Genomic DNA, 21,659 nt, shown 5'->3' with positions numbered 1-21,659 from the left:
TGGATTTTTGGAGTTCAGGCCAGCCCCCGAAATGGACCCCAGGGAAGTGCGCCAGAGGGAGAGGGAGGGGTGGGGGGAGACAAGCAGCCCAGAGAAGGGCCTGCCACGGGCCCCAAGACTAAGACCGTCCCAAACTTCCTGTTTCTTCAGGCCCGCTCTGACCCTAAGGGCTGCGGCTCCGATAGCTCAGGGCCTGGAAGTGCATGCTGGGTAAGCCCAGACCGCCGGAGTAGGCGAGCTGCTCGCAGCAGCCGGCACCGGGCCGGTGTAGGCGCGAGCTCCGCTTCCTTCTCCCGCGGTCACGCTTAGCTCGTGGGATGGGCAACGGGCAGGTGGCTGGGAGGAGGCCCCCGACACCGAGGGCTGTGGGAGGAGCCTGAGCGGGGTGGGGGCAGCCCGAGGGGCGTGGGCGTGGGCGTGGGCTAGGAGTTTCTGCTTTTTAAAGGGAAGAGGAGTTGCTTTCTTCGCAGGCCGAAGTTCGAGCCGACCTCGCCTTGCCAAGTGCAGGAAATCCTGAAGGGGCAGGGCAGCCTGCTTGGCCCTGTCCAGGACCGGAGCTCTCTAGCCCCGCTGAAGCTCCGAAGGGAGAGTAGTTTAGGGCCAGTAAAAGGAAGTCTATCCTTGCTCAGCGAAGACAAAACTTTAATGCAGCTGGCAATCTTCTCCCCCAAAGTGGGTTTGGAATTTAATAACAGAAAAAATGCAGGCAAATGCTCCACTGGACTCCTTCGAGAAATAAAGGCGATGCCAATCAATGAGGGGAAGAGGTCGGAAAGGGCAGCTCCGTTCCCAGGTCCTCGAGATAGATTGCCGAAGTTTGTTGCCTTACCGGTGGTAGAGAGGAAAGGTTTAGAAAGGTTATGTATGACTTGATACATAACAATGTATCAGAAGAGAAGTTTAATTCCGAACTCTACCTCTTGTCTTCCTTTGGGACCACACACACACACACACTGTGTGCACAACCGAACCTCCCTTGTAACACTCCTGTCACCCTCTCAATCTCAATTTTCCTTACTCTTTAGCTCTGCAATATGTTCACTTGGAATCTTAAGGAAATTGGTGGTATGCTTTCCCTCAACTCACTTCAGGGATAGATGTTGAATATGGGGTCAGGCAAAATAGGAGACAGGGTACGCAAGACATACGGGGCCTGCTTCATTTATTACTGCATTTATTTTTTATTTATTTGTTTTTGTTTGTTTGTTTGTTTGTTTGTTTGTTTGGGCTGAGTCTTGCTTTGTAACTCAGGCTGGTCTGGAATTCACCACGGATCCCAGAGTGGCCTTGAACTTGAGCTCCTCCAACTCCAGATTTTAAATGGAAGCAACCTTACTCAGTCCCTTGCTCCCATTTTGAAAGTTAAGAAACTGAGGCCACCCAAAGGGCTTAATCTCTTGCTGAGCTCACACAGGAAGATAATAATAGATATTAAACGTAGTTTAAAAATAGGAATGGGGTTGATGCTTAGGATCAGATTAAGCAGCCATATTCCCCACCCAGTCTCTCTAGATCCCCACTTCAAATGTTACTTTATTAATCCTCTGCTACCTTAGTTCTGGTGGCATATTTTATTGTTTCTGTCACCTGATTTAGGTCATGAGTATTCAAATGATGGAGATGGTCTTGACATCTCAGCTTAGTGACCACAATAGTGCTGGCATATCGAAAGCACTCAATGTATGTTTCTTTTTCTAATGCTAGAAATCAGGAGTTTAGACCTCCAAGCTTTTCTTGGCCAAAATGCTGCCTTATCTACCTATCCACCTACACACCCGGCTTGGAAGGACTCTTTTAGTGGTAAGAACTGCCACATAGCCTGGATGGTGGGCTTTGCACCTTGGGAGACTTTTGAAAGTAAGCACAGAGGGTGAGTGGCCATGTTTGCTTGCTTGGTTAGAGTACACATTCAGAGGCAAGACCAAGCTGCTTAGTTACAAATCTGTTATGCATGTTGTTCTGGGTCTTGGTACCCTTCTCCCAACCCAATATATGGCAGGCAGTGAAAACATTTATGCAAATAAGCACAGAGCCCTGCTGCTTTCAAAAATAAATGATGGAGGCCACATCAGTAGTTGCAGTGTGCCTTGGCAGGATTTGGAAGGGGCACTGACTTCCCTTTGCTAGTTCTCTTGAAAATCCAGCACAGTGAGAAACAGTGTCCCCTACCTCCCTTGCTTCCTGGACCCCTCCAAAACTACAGGCAGCCACAAACCACATGGCCCACAAGCAACTGAGATTTGTGGCCTTTGGAACTTCCCAGGGCAGGGGTCAGTCAGGAGGTCAAAGGGGGTGTGGGCATCACACAGTCCATAGTCATTACTCTAATGCCCTTTGGGAGCGTTTCCAATCAATGGACCTATTTGTCCTCCCTTTGGGGAAGACTGGGGGTAGGGCAGTGGGGGTCTATTATCAAGCCTATCCCCACAACACTGCCTCGCAGAAGCTCATCCAGGGCCTGGCATCCTGCAAACCTCACTCCTACCCAGAAGACAGAAACCAGAAGTGGGATGACTTCTCTGGGCCTGGGCAGGTAGAATGTCTAGGTAAGGAATCTAGGAGTCTGGACTTTGATTAGAAGATCTATGACATTTAAGGAACCAGCAAGATTACTTTGTCCCCTGTGCCCTCCTCCACTGAACACACTTTATTTTATTTTATTTATTTCTGAGACAGGGTTTCTCTGTGTAGCTTTGGAGCCTTTCCTGGAACTCACTCTGTAGCCCAGGCTGGCCTCGAACTCACAGAGATCCACCTGCCTCTGCCTCCTGAGTGCTGGGATTAAAGGCGTGCACCGCCACCGCCACTCGGCTTACTGAGCACATTTTAAATGGCCAGTTTCCAGAAAATGCCCCCAACTCACGATATTCCTTCTAGGAGAGTCTTAGAATCATTCCATGTAAGAAACAGATAGGATAGTATAATGGTTAAACACCTGGAGCTGGGCATTGGCTGCACCTGGATTCCAAACTCAGCTTTACCATTAGTCAACCATGCAACCTCTTTAAATTCTATGGCCTTCTCTGAGCCAAGCGGGAACAATAATAGTACCTACCCTATGAGACTGTTGTTTGATTCAATATAATATGTGCTATACACTTGGCATTTTGGAAGAGCTCAAAAAATAGCTGTGGTGACCATTTTTATTAGTTTTTGTTGCAAACAAATACTATTCCACTTGGTACATATCAGGCCTGGGCACTTCACAAGTCATCTCCCCACGATCCTGGAGAGATGGAATTCCTTCTGGTACCTTCTCCATACAGCATTTGGGTCATTTGATATGGGATTGGCCAGGGATATGCCCCAATGTAGAGTAAGTGTAGTTATGGCTACAGGCAATATCCCCTGAGGGGACTTAGATTTATTGACTAAAATAACATGAAGTGGCCAGCTGTGTGTGTGTCTCAGATAAATAGTCCCACCATAGTATCTAAAATGCCTACTATTGTCTTGTAGTGCCAGGTAAGCACCCTGGCAGTAGCCTCTAAGCTAACAGCTTCCATTTACAGAGAAGCAGCTGTGGAAATGTTTTTGCCTGATGCACTTGATTAAAATTTTACCCATCTATATAATGGGAGTTCACTTTTGATTCCAAATTGTAGTAGTGGGTTCAAGTGATGTCACTAGCGGTAGGTTGAAGTAGGTTACCTCAGTAAGTGCTGGGCATAATGTCAGGGAAACACAATATATGGTTCTGTCAAGAGTTCACCAATACATAGGTTCGGCTCTCATTTTACAAGGCATTTTCATCCCAGTTATTATAATAATAATAATTCTTATTATTAGTAGTAGTAGTATTACTATTATTAAACACAGGGTCTTGCTATGTAGCTCAGCTTGGCCTGGAACTCTATCTACCTGCCTCAGCCTCCGGAGATCTGGAATTACAGGAACGGGTCGCTATTCAATCATCTTACTTTTGAATTCATCCTTATTCGGTTAGGACTGAATCGTGGAGACACAGTGTGTACATATCTCCCATCAGACTCAAGGCTCCTGAGGCTGGAGATACTGACACACACCCCTCCCCAAGCCTCCCCACCCAAGACTAGGAGCGTTCTGAAACTGGAGCCCAAGTCTCCTCCCTTAAGCCGGATATTTTCCAGCCTGAGGAACCAAGTGCACTCAGGAGCATCTCCCCAGACCAGTGCTCTATGCATTCTTTGGTATTCGAAGCACCGAGAGGCTCAGCACCCAAAGCAGGGCAATTGGCGCGAACCGGGCCAGAAACGTTGCCAGAAGGACTGAACTCCTGTCCTCCAGCTGGGGAGAGAACAAGAAGGCTGCCCGTTGTGAGGAGGGAGGGCCCACGTGGTGGGTCGCTGCAAAGGGGTGCTCCGGAGTCGGTGCAGGCTGTGCAAAAGCCTTCTCCCCAAAGGGGGCTGGCTGCCTAGGGAGGGCCCGCGGGGGAGGGGAATGGAGAGGGCGAGAGCACTATGGGGGCTGGGAGAGGCTGGAGAGGTGGAGGGCCGGAGATCAAGCAGCAAGAAGCCTCCAGAGCTACCCGGAGAACGCACCGAGGAAAAAGCGGAGGAAGGAAACCCATCCTGCCTCCGACACCGACTATCTCCTGTTACCAGCCGAAAGGTGCTGCCTCAGGAAGAGGTGATCGGAGCCTTTGCGAGCAGGCGGTCACGTGAACAGACAGAGAGAGAGAGAGAGAGAGAGAGAGAGAGAGAGAAGAAAAAAGCGGACAGACAGACCAACAAAGAGCCCAAGAGCCCAGAGGGGGGCCGGCATGGAGGCACAGACCAGAAAGGAGTAACAGCAGAAAGGAGGGGCTCCATGCCGCGGGCCTTCTCCCTCTTTTTTCCTTCTCCTCACCTCAACTCTCTGGTCTCACACTTAGGGGGCCCAGTGACCAAATGGGGACTGCAGGGTCTGTTCGCCAGCCTAAGAAGCCCTTTCTTCTTCTCCATCACACTGTCTACTGGGCTAGGTTTGACACTTCCCACTCCCAGAACAACAAAATGGGCTGTAATTGGGCCCGGTAAATACCACTCCTTTTCAGTTTGCAAAATACAGGCAATTCTCTATTATCTGCGCGGGGGGGTGGGGGGGGCTCCTCCGGGCCCGTGGAATCTGGAATCCCCCTGACCTAAAGTACCCCTCAAGCCCACTGGGACATGAGACCCAGGGTTCACTGAGCAACAACAAGCGAAGGTTTGGGTAGGAGTTTAACTGTGCCAGGCAGAGTGCTAAGTGCAAGGACTTGCAGAAATGGACAAAACCCTGCAGCCTGCCTTCTGGAAGCTTTCATTGTGAAAAGAGGCAAGACGGGCCACAGACAGGCAGAAAAAGTTGCCTGTGAAAGGGGCTATACCAAGTGCCAGAGAGAACAGGGAGAACGGAGAAGCAACAGAGAACAGGACGGCTTTTTAGAAGGAGGTAGCATTTGAGCAAGGCATTCGGGCTTAAGAAGAGTTCTGGGGTACAGAGGATGGATGTAGAGACAGGTGGAGAGAAGGTGAGCAGAAGGGCTATAGCAAAGACAGACCCCTTCTAGTTGAACCTTCATTGGTTCACAGTTATAAAGGGAAATCTGTCGTTTTAAAACAAATTGAACTGTAAACATTGCTATTTTTCTTTATCTAATTGCAGACCCTACTGCTGGCCCCTGGTTGGTGCTGATTACTGGGAATTGGCTATAATTTTCCAAAGTGCTACCAATTCAATGAAAATGTTGCTCGGCCTGCTTTTTCCATTGAGGAAGTGTGGGCCAGGAGGAAATGAAGTCAATATCCTGTCTGTCCCCAGTCCCCCTGCCCCACAAGGAGAGAAGGTGACCACCCACTCAGTGAGTATGGCCCAAAGGCACTTAAGTCTCTGCCCTGGCATTGCCCTCCTCTCTCATTGCACACATGGCCTTAACATTCCTTTCTGGGATTGACCAACCAGACAGGGTCTCTAAATTCCGACTCTAGGTCCTTATGAGCAGGCCAGGTATTCCTTGGATATCTTACTCCTCTCTTCTTGACACCTTAATCATATGAATTACTTTATCGGATGTCTTGCTTAATTTGCAAAAATGTGTTCTTCTCTCTATTTATCCACAGGGGTTTTACTAAGGTCTCCAAGAACCCCTGTAGTTCTCAAACCTTACAGCCTTTCTTCTGGCCGACCCCCAACTGTACTAGAAGTTGAGGTCTTACAAACATGAGTGTATTTCACTGCAGAAGAGGACATGACAGCTACCAGCTTTAGGTCTTGCCTTATAAAATGCCATCTTCAAGGCTAGAGATGTAATTTTGAGAAGTGGCTGGCTGGATTTCTTAGGGCAAATGGGACCAAATTACAAAATAGGCTGCAGACCAAATGGCATCCCTTCCCATATTCTAGTGGAAAGGCAATCCCCTCACCACAATCAAACATTTTGTGGTTGTTACTCAATTGTCCTATCTGTTTTTTTCTCTTCAAATGTCTGTTCAGCGCAGAGTATCCCTTTGTACTCAGGACTAGGCACAGCGTCCTTTCCCACCAGGACCTTCTGCTCCACTAAGAAAGACACTGAGGCCTACAGTGGTGGCACATGCCTTTAACCCCAGCATTTGGGGTGGGGGAGGAGCAGGGGCAGGAGGAACTCTGAATTTGAGGCCAGCCTGGTCTACAGAGCAAGTTCCAGGACAGCCAGGGTTGTTACACAGAGAAACCTCATCTTGGGAAAAACCCTACCCCAAAAAAATAGAAACAGAGAGAAAGAGAAAAAGGAAAAGAAAGACAGACATTGAAACCTTGTGTATGGCAGCACAAGCCTTTAAATCTCAGGAAGCAGGGGCAGGCAGATGTCTATGAATCAAGAGCATCCTGGTCTACATAAGCAAGTTATAGGCCAGCAGGACCACACAGTGAGAACCTGTCTCAAAAATAATCTTTTTAAAGGAAGAGATTGCAAATTCTATAGAGCAGGAGAGAATGTTTCCATTTGTTCATTGTTGCTGTTAGTTGAAGCAGAGAATCACTGTATAGCCCAGGATGCCCTCAAACTCCATATGTAGCTGAGAATTACCTTGACTTTCTGATCCTCTTAGTTCTTCCTTCCAAGCGCTGGGATTACAGGCATGCAATGTCATACCTGTTTTATGCAGTGCTGAGGACGGAACCCAGAACTTTGTGCAAACCAGGCAAACACTCTACCAACTAGGCTGTAGCCTCAGCCAAATATAATCAATAATTTTATTTTGGCCACTTGTGAATTATGTAGATTTTGTATATGTGTTTACATTTTTGAGATAAGGTCTTACTTTAGCCCATGCTGACCTGGAACTCACTGTACAGTCTAGGCTGGCCTTGAATTTATGGCAATACATAATTGTATTGCCTGCCTCAGCCTCCCAAATGCTGAAAGTGGAGGAGTGAGCCATCACACTCAGCTAGCTATGTGGATTTTAGTTAGGGAGCCTCAGTTTTCTCATTGTAAAGTAGGGATAATAGTGATATGTAATGTACAGATATGTTGAGAATTTATGTCGAAAAAGCCAAACACAGGACCCAGTTCTCTTACTTTTTGCAGCTATGTTATTATGTGGCCACTATTCAAAGACAATCAACTGCTGTCAACATTTTAGTGCATTTTCTTCCAGTTTTTGCTTTGTTCCATTTTATTTTTTGAGTCTTACTGTGTAGCTCAGGCTACCCCCAAACTCTCCACCCTCTTGTGGCAGACTCCCCAGTGCTGAGATTGTTGGTGTGCACTACTACTTCCTGTCTTTTCTTTTTAGAGAAGTGGGGGAGGCAGAGTCTTGTATTAGGATAGTGTGATCTGGAACTTACTATGTAGCTAAGGATGACCTTTAACTTCTGATCCCCCTGCCTCTACCTTCTCACTACTAGAATTACAGGTGTAATATAGTGCTGGGGGTTGAACCCAGGGCTTTGTGCGTGCTGGGCAAACTCTTTACTAACTAGCTACATCCCTGCCCCCCCAGTCATTTTTAAAAAATGCATATTTTCCTCAGATAGATAGTTTGTGATTAAACTTAATACATAATTTTATAGCTTGCTTTTTAACCTAAAATTGCAATGGTAATTTCCTTGATATTTGTAAACATTATCTTAGTGATCACATAATGGTTCATTGTGTAGATTCCTGTTGCTTTTTCAAAGCTCCCAGGCCTACGTTTCCTTTGTTCTTTATCCATGACCACCTCAGCAATGCCCTTAATGACAGAGGTCCTTGCCAAAGACAATTACAGAACCACATGTTTCCCATCCTCCACATTCATATTCAATTATTTCCCAAGGAATTGATTGGGATCTCTACTTTTACTTAGGCATTTCCACAGATGTCTGTCCTTACACTTTGAAAAGTTAATTTTTACCTAGCATACAAAGTAATAAAAATACCAAATGCCTCACAAATTTGCTTGTCATTCTTACACAGGGGTCATGCTCATCTCCATGTTCCAATTTTGGTGCATGTACTGCTGAACATTGTCCTTACACTTAAAGAAAGCTAAGGCATCTTCAGCTCTTTTGGTGCCATGTGTACACCAACGTAACTTTAGCCTCAGAGGACCATCCCCTCTTTCAGCTCATGATGTTTTCTGTTCCCAGGCTCTAGCCTGTCTTCTGAGCCCATGCTCAAATGAAATCTTCTTGAAGAAGTCTTTGGAGGCTAGTTATGTTTTTCTTCGACCAGGTAGAGTCAGCACCTCCAATGCTGGGGCAACACTCACCTGTTTGTTTTTGAGAGAGATCGCATGAATCTCACACTGGCCAGAACTCACTATATGTAATCAAAGGTATTATTGAGGTTCTGATCTCCTATCTCTTCCTCCTTTCCAAGTTCTAGGAGTACAGGTGTGCACCAGCATGCCTACTTTTATATGATGCTAGAGATGGAACCCAGGGCTTCATGCATGCTAGGCCAGTATTCTACCAGCTGACCTATACCTCCAGCCTGTAAACTCTGATTTTGCTGTGTATGTGAGGTCAGGGTCAGCTTCTTGCTATTTACTCCAAGCTGGCCTGGAACATGAGGTCCTCCTGCCTCTGTCTTCAGAATGCTAGAGAGGCAACTGTGTGCCACCAGGTCCAGCTTCAAACTCAGTTTTGCTGTCACCTAAACAGTAGGCCAGGAGGTAAGTAAGCACTATAGCCACTGTTAGGCCTTAGGGGCCCAGGTCAGGAGGAAGGATACTGTATACCAGCTGAGTGGTGATGAGTTTAAGAAATATAAGGAGCCAGGGATGGGGTGGAGAAGAAAGCTAGGGCTTTCCTGGACCATTTCTAAGTAAACTCTTGGAAAGTATGCATTTGAGTTTCTCTAACCTGAGCCAAGAACCATCAAGTAGATGGTTTACTATGGGGGCATGAAGCTCAGCAGGCCTGTTCCTGAGTGGCAGCCCTCCAGCTTCAGGACAATGGAGACTGTAGCCAGAAGCTTCCTTAGCCAGAAGCTTTGGTCTGGAGCAGGTAGGTCTGGGCTCCAGAAAAGAACAACCCACCGGAGTTCTAGGAGGAATGGAGTCAAAGGGACAATCCTGGAGCAAGAGTTGATTTTTAAGGGGAAATTTCACCCATTTCAAATCAGAGGAGAAGAATGTATTACTTAATAAATGGTTTGAGGATATGTGAATATTTGAGGAAAACAAGTTAGCACCTCATGTCATCACCAAAGAAAATCGTAGAAGTGGCATAATGATAACCAGTTAGTGATTTCTTCCAGGGATTGATCCTAAGGCTGAACACATACTGATCATGTGCTTTACCATTGAGCTGCTCAGTCAAGCTCTTGGTTGCAAGCTATAGCATCTAATCCTAATGAAAGCATATGAAGAGTTTGCCGAAAGCTCTCTGGGATCTCATTGTGACCAAAACTGTGAAGATCAAGGCCGAGAAATAGCTCAGTTAGTAATGTACTCCTCTAATATGTATGAAGTCCTGTGTTCTAACACCATCATCAGAGAGAACCAGGCGTGGTGGCACACACCTCTAATTCTAGCAAGATTTGGAGGCAGAAAAAATCAGAAGTTTGAGGCTGTCTTCATCTACAAAGCTTGAGGCCAATCTAATTTACATGAGACCCTGTCTCAAAACAGAACTAACTAACCAACCAAACAAACAAACAAAAATTTAAAAAAAAATCATAAAGGGTCAGCCTCAGAAAAAGGGAATAGTCGAGGGGTTGGGGATTTAGCTCAGTGGTAGAGCACTTGCCTAGCAAGCGCAAGGCCCTGGGTTCGATCCTCAGCTCAAAAAAGAAAAAAAAAAAAAAGGGAATAGCTGGGCGTTGGTGCCGCACGCCTTTAATCCCAGCACTTGGGAGGCAGAGCCAGAGGGATCTCTGTGAGTTCGAGGCCAGCCTGGTCTACCAAGTGAGTTCCAGGAAAAGAGCAAAGCTACACAGAGAAACCCTGTCTCGAAAAACAAAACAAAATAAAACAAAACAAAACAAGGGAACAGTCCATGTCACATGCCTAACTTGCTTAGGATGCCATGACATTAGGGTCCCCTCCAAAGACTTGCTGCTATTCTGTATACCTGGACACAGATAGCACCAGGATTTATTGATGTTCTCCCCTGAAGCACAGATAATGCTCAAGTCCCAAAGTCCAGAGGGAACTATAGCATTGGGCTAGGCAAGCTCTGGGTGACACGTTTTGACCTAGCTGTCAGGGGATTTACTTTAAATCATCAGGGCACTGGAATAGTGAGCAATCTAAACCAGGAATGTCAGTGCTAGAGAGATTGCTCAGTGGTTATGAGCACAAACAGCTCTTGCACGAGGCCTGAGTTTGGTTCTCCACACCTACATCAGGTGGCTCACAACTACATGTAACTCCAGCTCCAGTAGACTCTGAGGCCATCTATGAAAGCACCTCATGTACATATACACACCCCAACACATATACTTTCTTTTTTCTATCTTTGAGACAGGGTTTCTCTGTGTAGTCCTGGCTGTCCTGGAACTCGATTTGTAGACCAGGCTGGCATTGAACTTAAACTCACGGAAATCCACCTGCCTCTCAAGCACTGGAATTAAAGGTGTGTGCCACCATGCCAGGGCCTGTTGCTGCCTTTTAAAGATTATTTATTTGTTTAAATTTCATTTTTTTAAAAAAATTATTTATTTTTATTTGATGTTCATTGGTGTTTTTTGCCATGGGGGTCAGGTCCCCTGAAACTGGAGTTACAGACAATTGTGAGCTGCCATGGGGGTGCTGGGAATTGAACCCAGGTCTTCTGAAGAGCAGTCAGTGCTCTTAACCACTGAGCTATCTCTCCAGCCCCCCGGTGGTTTTTTTTTTTTTTTTGAGACAGGGTTTCTCCGTGTAGTTTTGGTGCTTGTCCTGGATCTCGCTTTGTAGACTAGGCTGGCCTCGAACTCACAGAGATCTGCCTGGCTCTGCCTCCCAAGTGCTGGGATTAAAGAGGAGTGCCACCACTACCCTGCTATTTTTTTTTTTTTAAAGACCAAGTCTTACATAGTCTAAAAAACAAAAAACAAAACAAAACAACAAAACAAAACAACAACAACAACAAAAAACTGGTCTTGAACTAATTCTGAGTGGTCTTCCCTCAGTCTTTTAAGTGATTGGATGCCACCATGCCAGAGCCAGTTGCCCCCTCCCTTTTTTAGATAAAGTCTTGCTATGTAAGACTTTGTTAAAAAAAAAAAAAAAAAGCCAGCCTCAAACTAACTCTAGATCATCTTGCCTCAGTCTTTTAAGAGTGGTTGGATTACAGATATGAGCAACCACGTCCAGATTGCTGATGTTTCCTAAACACTATGTCTGAGGTGTCTGGTTGGCTATTCTACATACATTATTTAGCCATTAAAGCAATGTCATATTTATAAGAAATAATGTCATAGGGGAAATCAACCTCGTGTCAATGTTTAGTGTGTGTGTGTGGGGGGGGGGATTAAACGTTGATGTTTTTGTTAAAAAACACAAACAAAACAATGCCATAGATTGGGAACTATTAATATCTTAATTGGGGTGTGAGTTTGAGACAGTCTCATACATAGCCCAGGCCGCCCTGAAACATTATGTGGCTGAAAAATGTCTTGAAAAACTGATTCTCACTGGGCAGTGGTGGTGCATGTCTTTAATTGTAGCACTAGTGGGGCAAAGGCAGGCAAATCTCTGAGTTCAAGGCCAGCCTGGTCTACAGAGTAAGTTCCAGGATGGCCAGGGTTGTTTACATGTGGAAACCCTGTCTCAAAAACAAAAAAAAAAAACAAACAAAAATAACAAAAACAAACAAAACAAACAAAAAAAGAAATAAAATAAAATAAAACAACAAGAACAACAAAAAAGAAGAAAAGAGGGGTTGGGGATTTAGCTCAGTGTAGAGCACTTGCCTAGCAAGCACAAGGCCCTGGGTTCGATCCTCAGATCCAAGAAGAAGAAGAAGAAGAGGAGGAGGAGGAGGAGGAGGAGGAGGAGGAGGAGGAGGAGGAGGAAGAAGAAGAAGAAGAAGAAGAAGAAGAAGAAGAAGAAGAAGAAGAAGAAGAAGAAGAAGAAGAAGGAGAAAAACTGATCCTCTTGCTTCTACCTCCCTAGTGTTGGGATTGCAGGTATGTACCACTATGCTCAGCTCATATCTCCTCTTTAAAATTACATTTATTTAGTTAGTTATTTGTTTGTTTGTTTATGGAGGTGTATGTACCACAGCACATATGTGAAGACCAAAGGACAACTTTTGGGAGTCAGTTTTCTCCTACCACGTGGGTCCCCAGAATTGAACTCAGATCAGGCTTGGTAGCAAGTACCTCTACCTTCAGAGCCATCTTGTAGGCCTGGTATCTATCCCATTACAGACAAAGTTGAAGATGCCTTTGATCACACAGCTAGGAAGTAAGTAAAGGATGAAGCAGAGACTTGGTTCCAGCTTCCTTTGACTTTAAAGGCCATTCTTGGGCTGGAGATAACTTAGTCTGGAGTGTTTGCTTATCATCACAAGTCTTAAGTTTGATCCCTAACACCCCATAAACCAGATATGGTGGAGCATGCCTGCAATCCAGCACTTAGGACATAGAGACAAGAAGATCAGATGTTCAAGGTCACCCTTATCTGCCTGGTGAATTCAAATCCCGTCTGAGCTACTTAAGACTCTGTGTTAAATAAAAGCTTGTTGTTGTCTACTATGGACTAAAGTGATCAAGAATGGCCTCACCAGACAGATTTCTGAGTTCCAGGCCAGCCTGGGCTACAGATTGAGTTCTAGGACAGCCAAAGCTACACAGAGAAACCCTGTCTTGAAAAACAAACAAAAAACAAAAACAAAAACAAGGCCATAAACAATCTAGAAGAGAATAGGTGATGTACTTGTGATCTGATCTTGGAAGTAGGGCAAGTTGTTTTAGGTTTAAAGGTAAAAGAAGGAACAGTGAAGGATGAAGTAGGTTTGGCTATGTAAAAGCATAAACCTTTTTTTTTTTTGGTTTTTCAAGACAGGGTTTCTCTGTGTAGTTTTGGAGCCTGTCCTGGAACTTGCTCTGTAGACCAGGCTGGTCTCGAACTCATAGAGATCTGCCTACCTCTGCCTCCCAAGTACTAGGATTAAAGGTGTGTACCACCACCACCCAGCCAAAACATAAAGCATTTTTAATTTTTAAATTATGTGTATGACGCATGTGTGGGTATGTACACACGTATGTGACTGTCTCTGAAGGTCAGAGGCACCAGATCTGCCTGGAGCTAGAGTTCATACAGGTGATGGTTGTGAGTCACCTGATATGTGTGGAGGGAACCAGACTCGGGACCTCTTCAAGGACTGCATGTACTCATAATCACTGAACATCTTTCTTGCTCTAAAACATCTTTTCTTTTTTTTTTAATTTTTAAAAAATTTTATATGCATTCATGTTTTGCCATGGGTTTTGGGAACTGACATTACAGTTGTGAGCTGCCATCGTTGCTGGGAACTGAACTCAGGTCCTCTTAGAAAAGTAGCAAGAGCTCTTAACTTTTGAGCTCTCTCCCCAGCTCAGAATGTCTTAATAAAAAAAAATAAAATAAAATCCTGAAAGACTTAGAATTTTACAGGAAAAGATGAGCACCTCATATAAAAACATTCAAAGGCTGGGCAGCAGTGACACACACCTTTAATCCCAGCACTCGGGAGGCAGAGACAGGCGGATCTCTGTGAGTTCGAGGCCAGCCTGGACTACAGAGTGAGATCCAGGACAGGTACCAAAGCTACACAGAGAAACCCTGTCTTGAAAAAAAGCAGTCAAAGGACACAAATTAGCAATTTAAAAAATTAAGCTTTTTGTTTCTCTGTGTAGCCCTGGCTGTCCTGTAACCACTTTTTGTAGACTAGGCTTGCCTCGAACTCAAAGATCCTTCAGACCCCGCCTCCAGAATGTTGGAATTAAAGGTGTGTGCCATTCTGCCCAACATATAATAAATTCTAATAGCCAATAAATTGGGAGTGGTGGCACATGCCTATAATCCCGACATTAAAAAAGCTGAAGCAGGAGGATTATCCTGAATTCAAGGATAACCTAGGCTACACAGTGAATTTGAGACCAGCAAGACCCTGTCTCAAAAAAAAAAAAAAATTCAAAAGAAATCCAGTGCAATGACTCGGCAAAAGCAAGTAAGAACACTTGATTGGAAAGCCTGATGAGCCAAGTTCAATCCTTAGAACCCTCGCACAGGTGGAAGGAGAAACCTGACTCCACAAAGTTGTTCTTTGACCTCCACACACATATACTCTAGTACACACATACACACACACACACACACACACACACACACACACACACACACAATCACATGACAACCACAAAGTTGAAAAATGAAACAAAAACAAATGAGTAATAAACTAGAAGAAAAATTCAACATGACCTATCCTCTGTCCTTCCTTTCCTTTCTCTTTTGGCTTTTTGAGATAGGCTGTCCTGTAGTCCATGCTGATCTTAACACTTGCTGTGTAACCAAGATGACCTTGAACTCTTGTTGTGCCTGCCTCCCCCTCTCAAGTGCTGGGGTTGCAGGCGTGGAATACCACCCCCAGTTTGTGCAGTGTTAGGGGCAGAATCCAGAGCTTTATCCATGCCAGGGCAGGACTACCAACTGAGCTGCACTCCCAGCCCAAGAAGTGCAATTTTAAATACTGAACTATACATCCTAATATTTATTTGTTTCATTTAAACACAGTATCAGAGTGTTTAGGAAAACCTTTTTAAAAAATCAATTTGTTTCTTAAAAATAAATGGAACTCGGGCTGGAGAAATGTCTCAGTAGTTGAGAGCACTTGCTGCCCTGTCAGCTAACAACTGTCTTTACAGATTGGGGGACCTGGGTTCAATTTCTAACACCCTCAGGACAGCTAACATCTGTCTGTAATTCCAGTACCTTGGAATCTGATAGCTTCTTTTAGCCTCCATGGGCACCAGGCACACACCTGGTGCATAGACATATATGGAGGCAGAACAACCATACATACAAAATAAAATAAAATAAATATATAAAAAAAAGAGTTCCGGCCAGGCAGTGGTGGAGCACTCCTTTAATCCCAGCACTCAGGAGGCAGAGGCAGGTGGATCTCTGTGAGTTCGAGGCCAGCCTGGTCTACAAAGTGAGTTCCAGACAGCCAGGACTACATAGAGAAACCTTGTTCAAAAAACCAAAAAGTAAATAAATAAAATTTAAAAAAACAATAATAAAAACAAAAAAAGAGTTCTTTTAATGTAGACAGACTTCTGTGAAGTATATACATATGTGGAACTCTTCATAAATTTTGTGATGTCCTTACATAGGAACTGTGCTAATCTTCTCTATCATTGCAGTTTTAGGATATGTGCTACCAAAAGAAATGTTACTTTTTTTGAGAAAGGTCTTACTTTATCTCAGACTGGCTTAAAGCTCATGGCTATTCTTCTGCCTCTACCTCCCAAGCCCATACACATAAAACATAAAAACAAATCTAAAAATATTAATTAAATATACCTAGGGCCTCCCCTTGCTAGGAAAGCATTCCACCTATGAGGTACCCTCCTAAGCCAACTGAGTTCATTTAAATTATACAGTTAGGTTCAGGGACCACTAGAAAAGGGACCCCGAACCGTAATGATCCTACAACAGCCCCTGGAACGAGGCCCCCCGAGTCGGGACCCACAGGCCACCACTGGGGTGACTCGCAGCCTGGACGCCAGGGAACCCTTGCACAAGCAGTTTCTGTCTGAGGAGAACATGGCCACCCACTTCTCCCGACTCAGCCTACATAATGACCACCCCTACTGCAGTCCTCCTGTGACTTTCCCCGAGCCCTGCCACCACTCAGGAGCCCTTGCCCAGAGCTGCTTCTCTGGCGCTATCCTGGGAGCCTGATCCCTGAGGCCCTCAGGCTGCTGAGGCTGGGGGATACCCCCAGTCCCTTCTACCCTGCATCCCCAGCTGGGGATGTCATGGAGCTCTAAGTGCTGATGGTCAGTGTCCCTCCCCACCGTGTTCCTGACAACAAAGACCAGCAACCCCGAGAGGGATGAGGTCCTTCCCCTGTAACGGGATAGATGATACTGAGCTCAATGAAACCCTGAATGGGAAAGGCAGCAGCTTGGGAAGGGAAAGTATCACCCCATTAGTGAATAAAGATTTCTGAGGAGTAAAAAAAAAAAAAAAATGTCAGAGTAGCCTGGCAGTGGTGGCACACACCTTTAATCCCAGCATTGGGGGCGGCGGGGGGGGGGGGGGCAGAGGCAGGTGGATCTCTAAGTTTGAGGCCAGCCTGGTTTACAGAGTGAGTTCCAGGACAGCCAAGAATGTTACACTGAGAAACCCTGTCTCAGAAAAACAAACAAACAAACAGAACAGAACAAAACAAAACAGAAAAAAAGTAGGTATGTACAGCATTATTCCATTTTCATTTAAAATAGATAGTAAACCGGGTGTGGTGGTATACAGCTAGAAGACTAGCACTTGGGAGGGTGAGATAGGAGGGTTACAAGGTTGAGGCCAGCTAGGTATAGATACATAGCAAGATTCTGTCTCAAAGGAACAAAACATAGAGCCAGCAATATGGCTGTGTGGGTAAAGGTACTTGCTACCAAGCCTGAGAACCTGAGTTCCATTCTGATCCCTGTAACCCACATGGTAGGAGGAAAAAATCAACTCCAGCAACTTGCACTCTGACCTCTGCAAGTGTGCCATGGTGCTCACACTCAAACACACACAATCACTCACTCACTCCTCAATCAATCAATCAAATAAGAGCTGTTGTAGCTGGAGAGATGGCTCAGCCGTTAAGGTTAAGAGTGCTTGCTGGCTGGTGCATGAGCTGGCTGTTTAGAGCCCATTACCTGTGGTGGGACACCTTGCACAGACTTGATGCAGGGGAGGGTCTGGGACCTCTGAATGTATCAGGCTCTGCTGACTCGCCATGGGAAACTTTACCTTTTTGGAGGAGGGGGTGGATGGAGAGAGAGGGCTGGGGGTGGGAAGAAGGAAGAGAGGGGGAATCTGTGGTTGGTATGTAAAATGAATTAAAATTTTTCTTAATTAAAAAAAAATAAAGGTGAAGGCATCTTCACATTCAAATTTCAGGTGGGAAAAAAAGCACTGGCTGCTCTTCCAAAGGAAGTTTAATTCTCAGCACCCACGTGGCAGCTCAGAACTGTAATTCCAGTTACAGGGGATCCAACACCCTCACACAGAGCTATAGGTAGGCAAGACATCAATGTACACAAAATAAATAAAATTAAGAAAATAGTAAGAGCTGTCAAGATGGCTCAGTGAATAAAGCCACTTGCCACCAAAGCTGTTGACCTGAGTTCAATACCCACAGTAGAACGAGGGGACCAGCTCTCACACATTGTCCTCTGATTTATACACACACACAGTAACATGTATCCATGCGTACACATGTGCTTACACTCACACTAAATAAATGTAATAAAACGTTTAAAATGAGAAAAATGTTAAAAGCAATGTGCTATACTTAACATGCTATTGGTAATTTTGCATGTAATCAATAAATACAAAATTAAAATAAGAAAAATAAATATGTAATAGATATAAATAAAATACCAAAATGTTAACAGTAGTAAACTCTATGTTGGTAGGATTACAAACAAGTTTTATGATTTTTTATAGTTGCCTGTATTTTCAAAACTTCTGCAATGAGCATGTGACAGTCATACATATGTATACATACATATATACCCATAAATATATTCATTTTTGAGAGAGGAACTCATGTAGCCCAGTTGTCCTTAAACTTACTACAGAGTTGAGGATGATTTTGAATTCCTGATCCTCTTGCCTCCACCTCCATGCTGGGATTACAATCATGCTCTACTATACTTGTATTATTCCGTGTTAGGGATGGAACTCAGGACTTCATGCATGCTAAGCAAGCATTTGGCCAAATGAGCCAGATCCTCGGTCCTTTCTAGAACATTTTTTTTTTAATGAGACAGGGTTTCTCTGTGTAGCTTTGGAGCCTGTCCTGGAACTCACTCTATAGACCAGCCTGGCCTTGAACTCAAAGAGATTCACTTGCCTCTGCCTCCTGAGTGCTGAGATTAAAGGCATGCACCAACACCGCCCAGCCATAGAACATTTTTTAATGGAGGAAACCAGTATTTCATTTCGCTTTACTGCTTTACATTTTCCCAATTCTTTTCTTATGGGGCCCTAGAGATTAAGACTGCTTTTTATCATTGATTACATGAGGACTCTGCATCGGAGAGGAGAAATGAGTTGTCTAATGCCCCAGGAGAAAAGTAATGCCAAAGTCTGGAATGGAAGTTGGCCCTGAGGCTGATTTCATGAACCTTTCACTGCCTCGCAGAACAAAGGATCCCAAGTAAACACAGTTCCTGACACTTGGTCACTTTGGGGATGGAACCCAGGGCCTTGTCTGTACTAGGCAGCACTCCACTACTTTGTCACATTCCTAGCCCTATGATTGTTATCTTGAATGGGATGCCCCCAGGGACTTACTTGCCAGCCACCCTGACTTCTAATCCTGGTCTTAACAACAGACTGAACCTTCAACTTATTCTAGGCCACAGTGGAGTCCTCAAGTATATAAACAGACCCATTTCTAGAACCTGACCTGATCTAAGTGTAACCCCTTGTCTGTGCTGTGGAAAAAGTCTTTGTTCATCTCCTTACTCCAATATTATAAATATTTGTGGTTGGAAGGAAATGGGGAGCTTGATGTGATGGTACTCACACTCACCTGTAATCCCAAAAAGTTTGAAACAGAAGTATTTCAAGTTCAAGGCTAACCTGGGCTACATGGTGAGTACTGGCTCAGCCAGTATAAAATAAAATAAGACCCTGACTCAAAAGAAAGTGTGTGGAGTAGTTAGGGAGGGAGCAGAATATGGGTCATCAGCTCCTCTTTAAGGGTCAAAGATGGTACCTTTGTTCGTTTTTTGAGACAGCTCATACGCTTCAAACTGGCAGTGAACTTGCTATGTAGATAAGGTGGGCCTTGAACTGCTGATCTTACTGCCTCCATTTTCCAAGTCCAGTTCAGGGTCATATGCCACTCCCCCCACCCCAGCTACTCTGGCATTCTTTCAGTCTCTTCTGCAGTGGTATCTGAGCCTTTAGGAGTGTACATAGCTTTCCCCCCTTTTTTTTTCAAAGGTGGCATTTTCTTATATGCAAGTGGAAGGGCATCTTTTAACCAGAGTGGCCAGATCAAAGCCAGAGTTACAACCGACCAATTACCCACTTTCCAATGCCTTGACAAAAGATTAAAAGGTGAACTGGAACTCTCCTTACTGACAACTAACTTCCTAGCTAAGGCTGAAACCAGAAACATTTCAAGCATTTTCTGCTATCTGCATTCTCACTTTGCCTGCACTACAAGACACTAGAGCAAGGAGGCTACCGTGGGGCCAGTGAAATGGTTGGCACACAGGGGCTTAACATCTGGCTTTAATCCACTGAACCTACATAGTAGCATTTGAAGGTGGTAATTGGTCTTGGCCGTTTTTTTGTTTGTTTATCTCTTTTTGTTTTTTGAGACAGGATTTCTCTGCCTCCCGAGTGCTGGGATTAAAGGTGTGACTACCACTGTCCAGCTTGGTCTAGGCCTTTTTAAAAAATCACATTCATTTACTTATCTGTGTTCACTTGTATTGAGACTCATGTCACCGCATATGTGTGGAGGTTAGAGGGAACACAAGGTTCATAGGCAAGAGAAAGGGGTTTGTTTGATGAAGTCTTTCTTTCCTAAAGACTTGCCTTTATTTCTCTCTACCTGGAACTTCAAACTTAAGGGACAAGTGTGGTCAAGGAAACAGCTCCCAAGAAGCAATGAGAGAAGGGGTGGGGTGAGTGCAAGCCCAGAATGAAGATGACAGTCGAGATTTGGGTTAAAAGAAACATCAGAGCTGGCTGTAGTGAGGACGCACCTGTAAGTTCAGCACTCTGGAGGTTGACCAGGAAGGTCTAGGGTCCGGGCCAGATGTGGACACATAGCAAAATCAGACCAGATCAAAAAGCTGGCAGGTGATCAGAGTCTGGGAAGGTTTCTGGAAGGAGGAGAAACTGGAACATTGACTTGGAGAATTGAAGTATGGAGAGTGGTGGGGGTGGGCACCACAGGCTATTGGAACATAAGGAATCCACATGTGTGTATGTGTGGGGGGCGTGGCGATTTGGAGATATTGGCACAAAAACAAACAAATACCCAGATAAGACAACTGAAGTTGCAGAGAATGAGACAGATAGCAAGAAGCCAGTTAGACTGAAAAGGGGGGTTTGCAAGTTCCAAGGTCACTGTAGCGTTATAAAACTTGCTCTACAGTTAGGAGCATGAGAAAAGAAATTCTATATCCCTTTTGAGCAGTACATGGCTGTGCCCATCTATCCTCTACTCCTCACCAGGTTGAGTTGATTTAGGAGTATTTTCATATAAAAAGAAATCAGCACAAGTATTTTATAATCACGGTGCGAGCATGCAGGTCACTGTGTGTGTGTGTGTGTGTGTGTGTGTGTGTGTGTGTGTGTACCAAACTTCCAAGGGCATGCACAAAATATGTATTGTATGCTGTAAAATGGAAGCAGAGAAGGTGGTGGGCTCATTTGAGCACTTTTGGAAGCTGCAGGATATAAGGTGAAGGTCCCTGGACTTGGATTTGAATTCCAGATCTTCTATTGTCTTATCTGGGCAACCCAAAGTAAATTCCTTCATTTCTCTGAATCTCATTACTCATCTGTAAAATGGGCACAATAACAGTACCTATTTGCCACGCAGTAGTGGCACACACCTTTAATCCTAGGGATCAGGAGGCAGAGGCAGGCTGATCTCTGAGTTGGAAGTCCAGCGTGGTCTACAGAGCGAGTTCCAAGACAGACAGGGCTGCACAGAGAAACTCTGTCTAGAAAAAACAAAACAGAAAATAACTACCTGTTCTACATAGTTGTGATGAATGTGAAGTGAGATAACCTGTGGAACACCTGAAATATTGGCGAATGAAAGCATGAATAACTTCTTTTTTCTTCATAAGTGATGGGCCTGGAACTTGCTATGTAGACCAGGTTGACCCTGAACTCACAGAGTTCTGAGAGCAAAGGTGTGCACCACCATGCCTGGTACCACATGACCAACTTTTTATTAGTTCCTGATGCCATCATCCCATGTCACCCCTAGGAGCCTGTCCTGTAAACCATAACACCCTCCAATTCCCACCAAGTTGTGGCTTTGTCTTCCTGTTTTGTTTTATTTTATTTTATTTT

General features: G+C 44.7%; 3 pseudogenes; 1 reads left to right on the top strand and 2 right to left on the bottom strand.

Annotated features, from left to right (window-relative positions):
• Positions 1-8,338: 8,338 nt before the first annotated feature.
• Positions 8,339-8,439, bottom strand: LOC118574883 (annotated as a pseudogene).
• A 7,235-nt stretch (positions 8,440-15,674) lies between these two features.
• LOC118574887 lies at positions 15,675-15,775 on the bottom strand (annotated as a pseudogene).
• Positions 15,776-16,028: 253 nt separating this feature from the next.
• Positions 16,029-16,489, top strand: LOC118574403 (annotated as a pseudogene).
• The last annotated feature ends 5,170 nt before the right edge of the window (positions 16,490-21,659 follow it).

The sequence above is a fragment of the Onychomys torridus genome, chromosome X, assembly GCF_903995425.1.
Source record: "Onychomys torridus chromosome X, mOncTor1.1, whole genome shotgun sequence".
Lineage (NCBI taxonomy): Eukaryota > Metazoa > Chordata > Mammalia > Rodentia > Cricetidae > Onychomys > Onychomys torridus.
The sequence above is the reverse complement of the archived record's forward strand: the minus strand, read 5'-3'. Positions and strand labels throughout refer to the sequence as shown.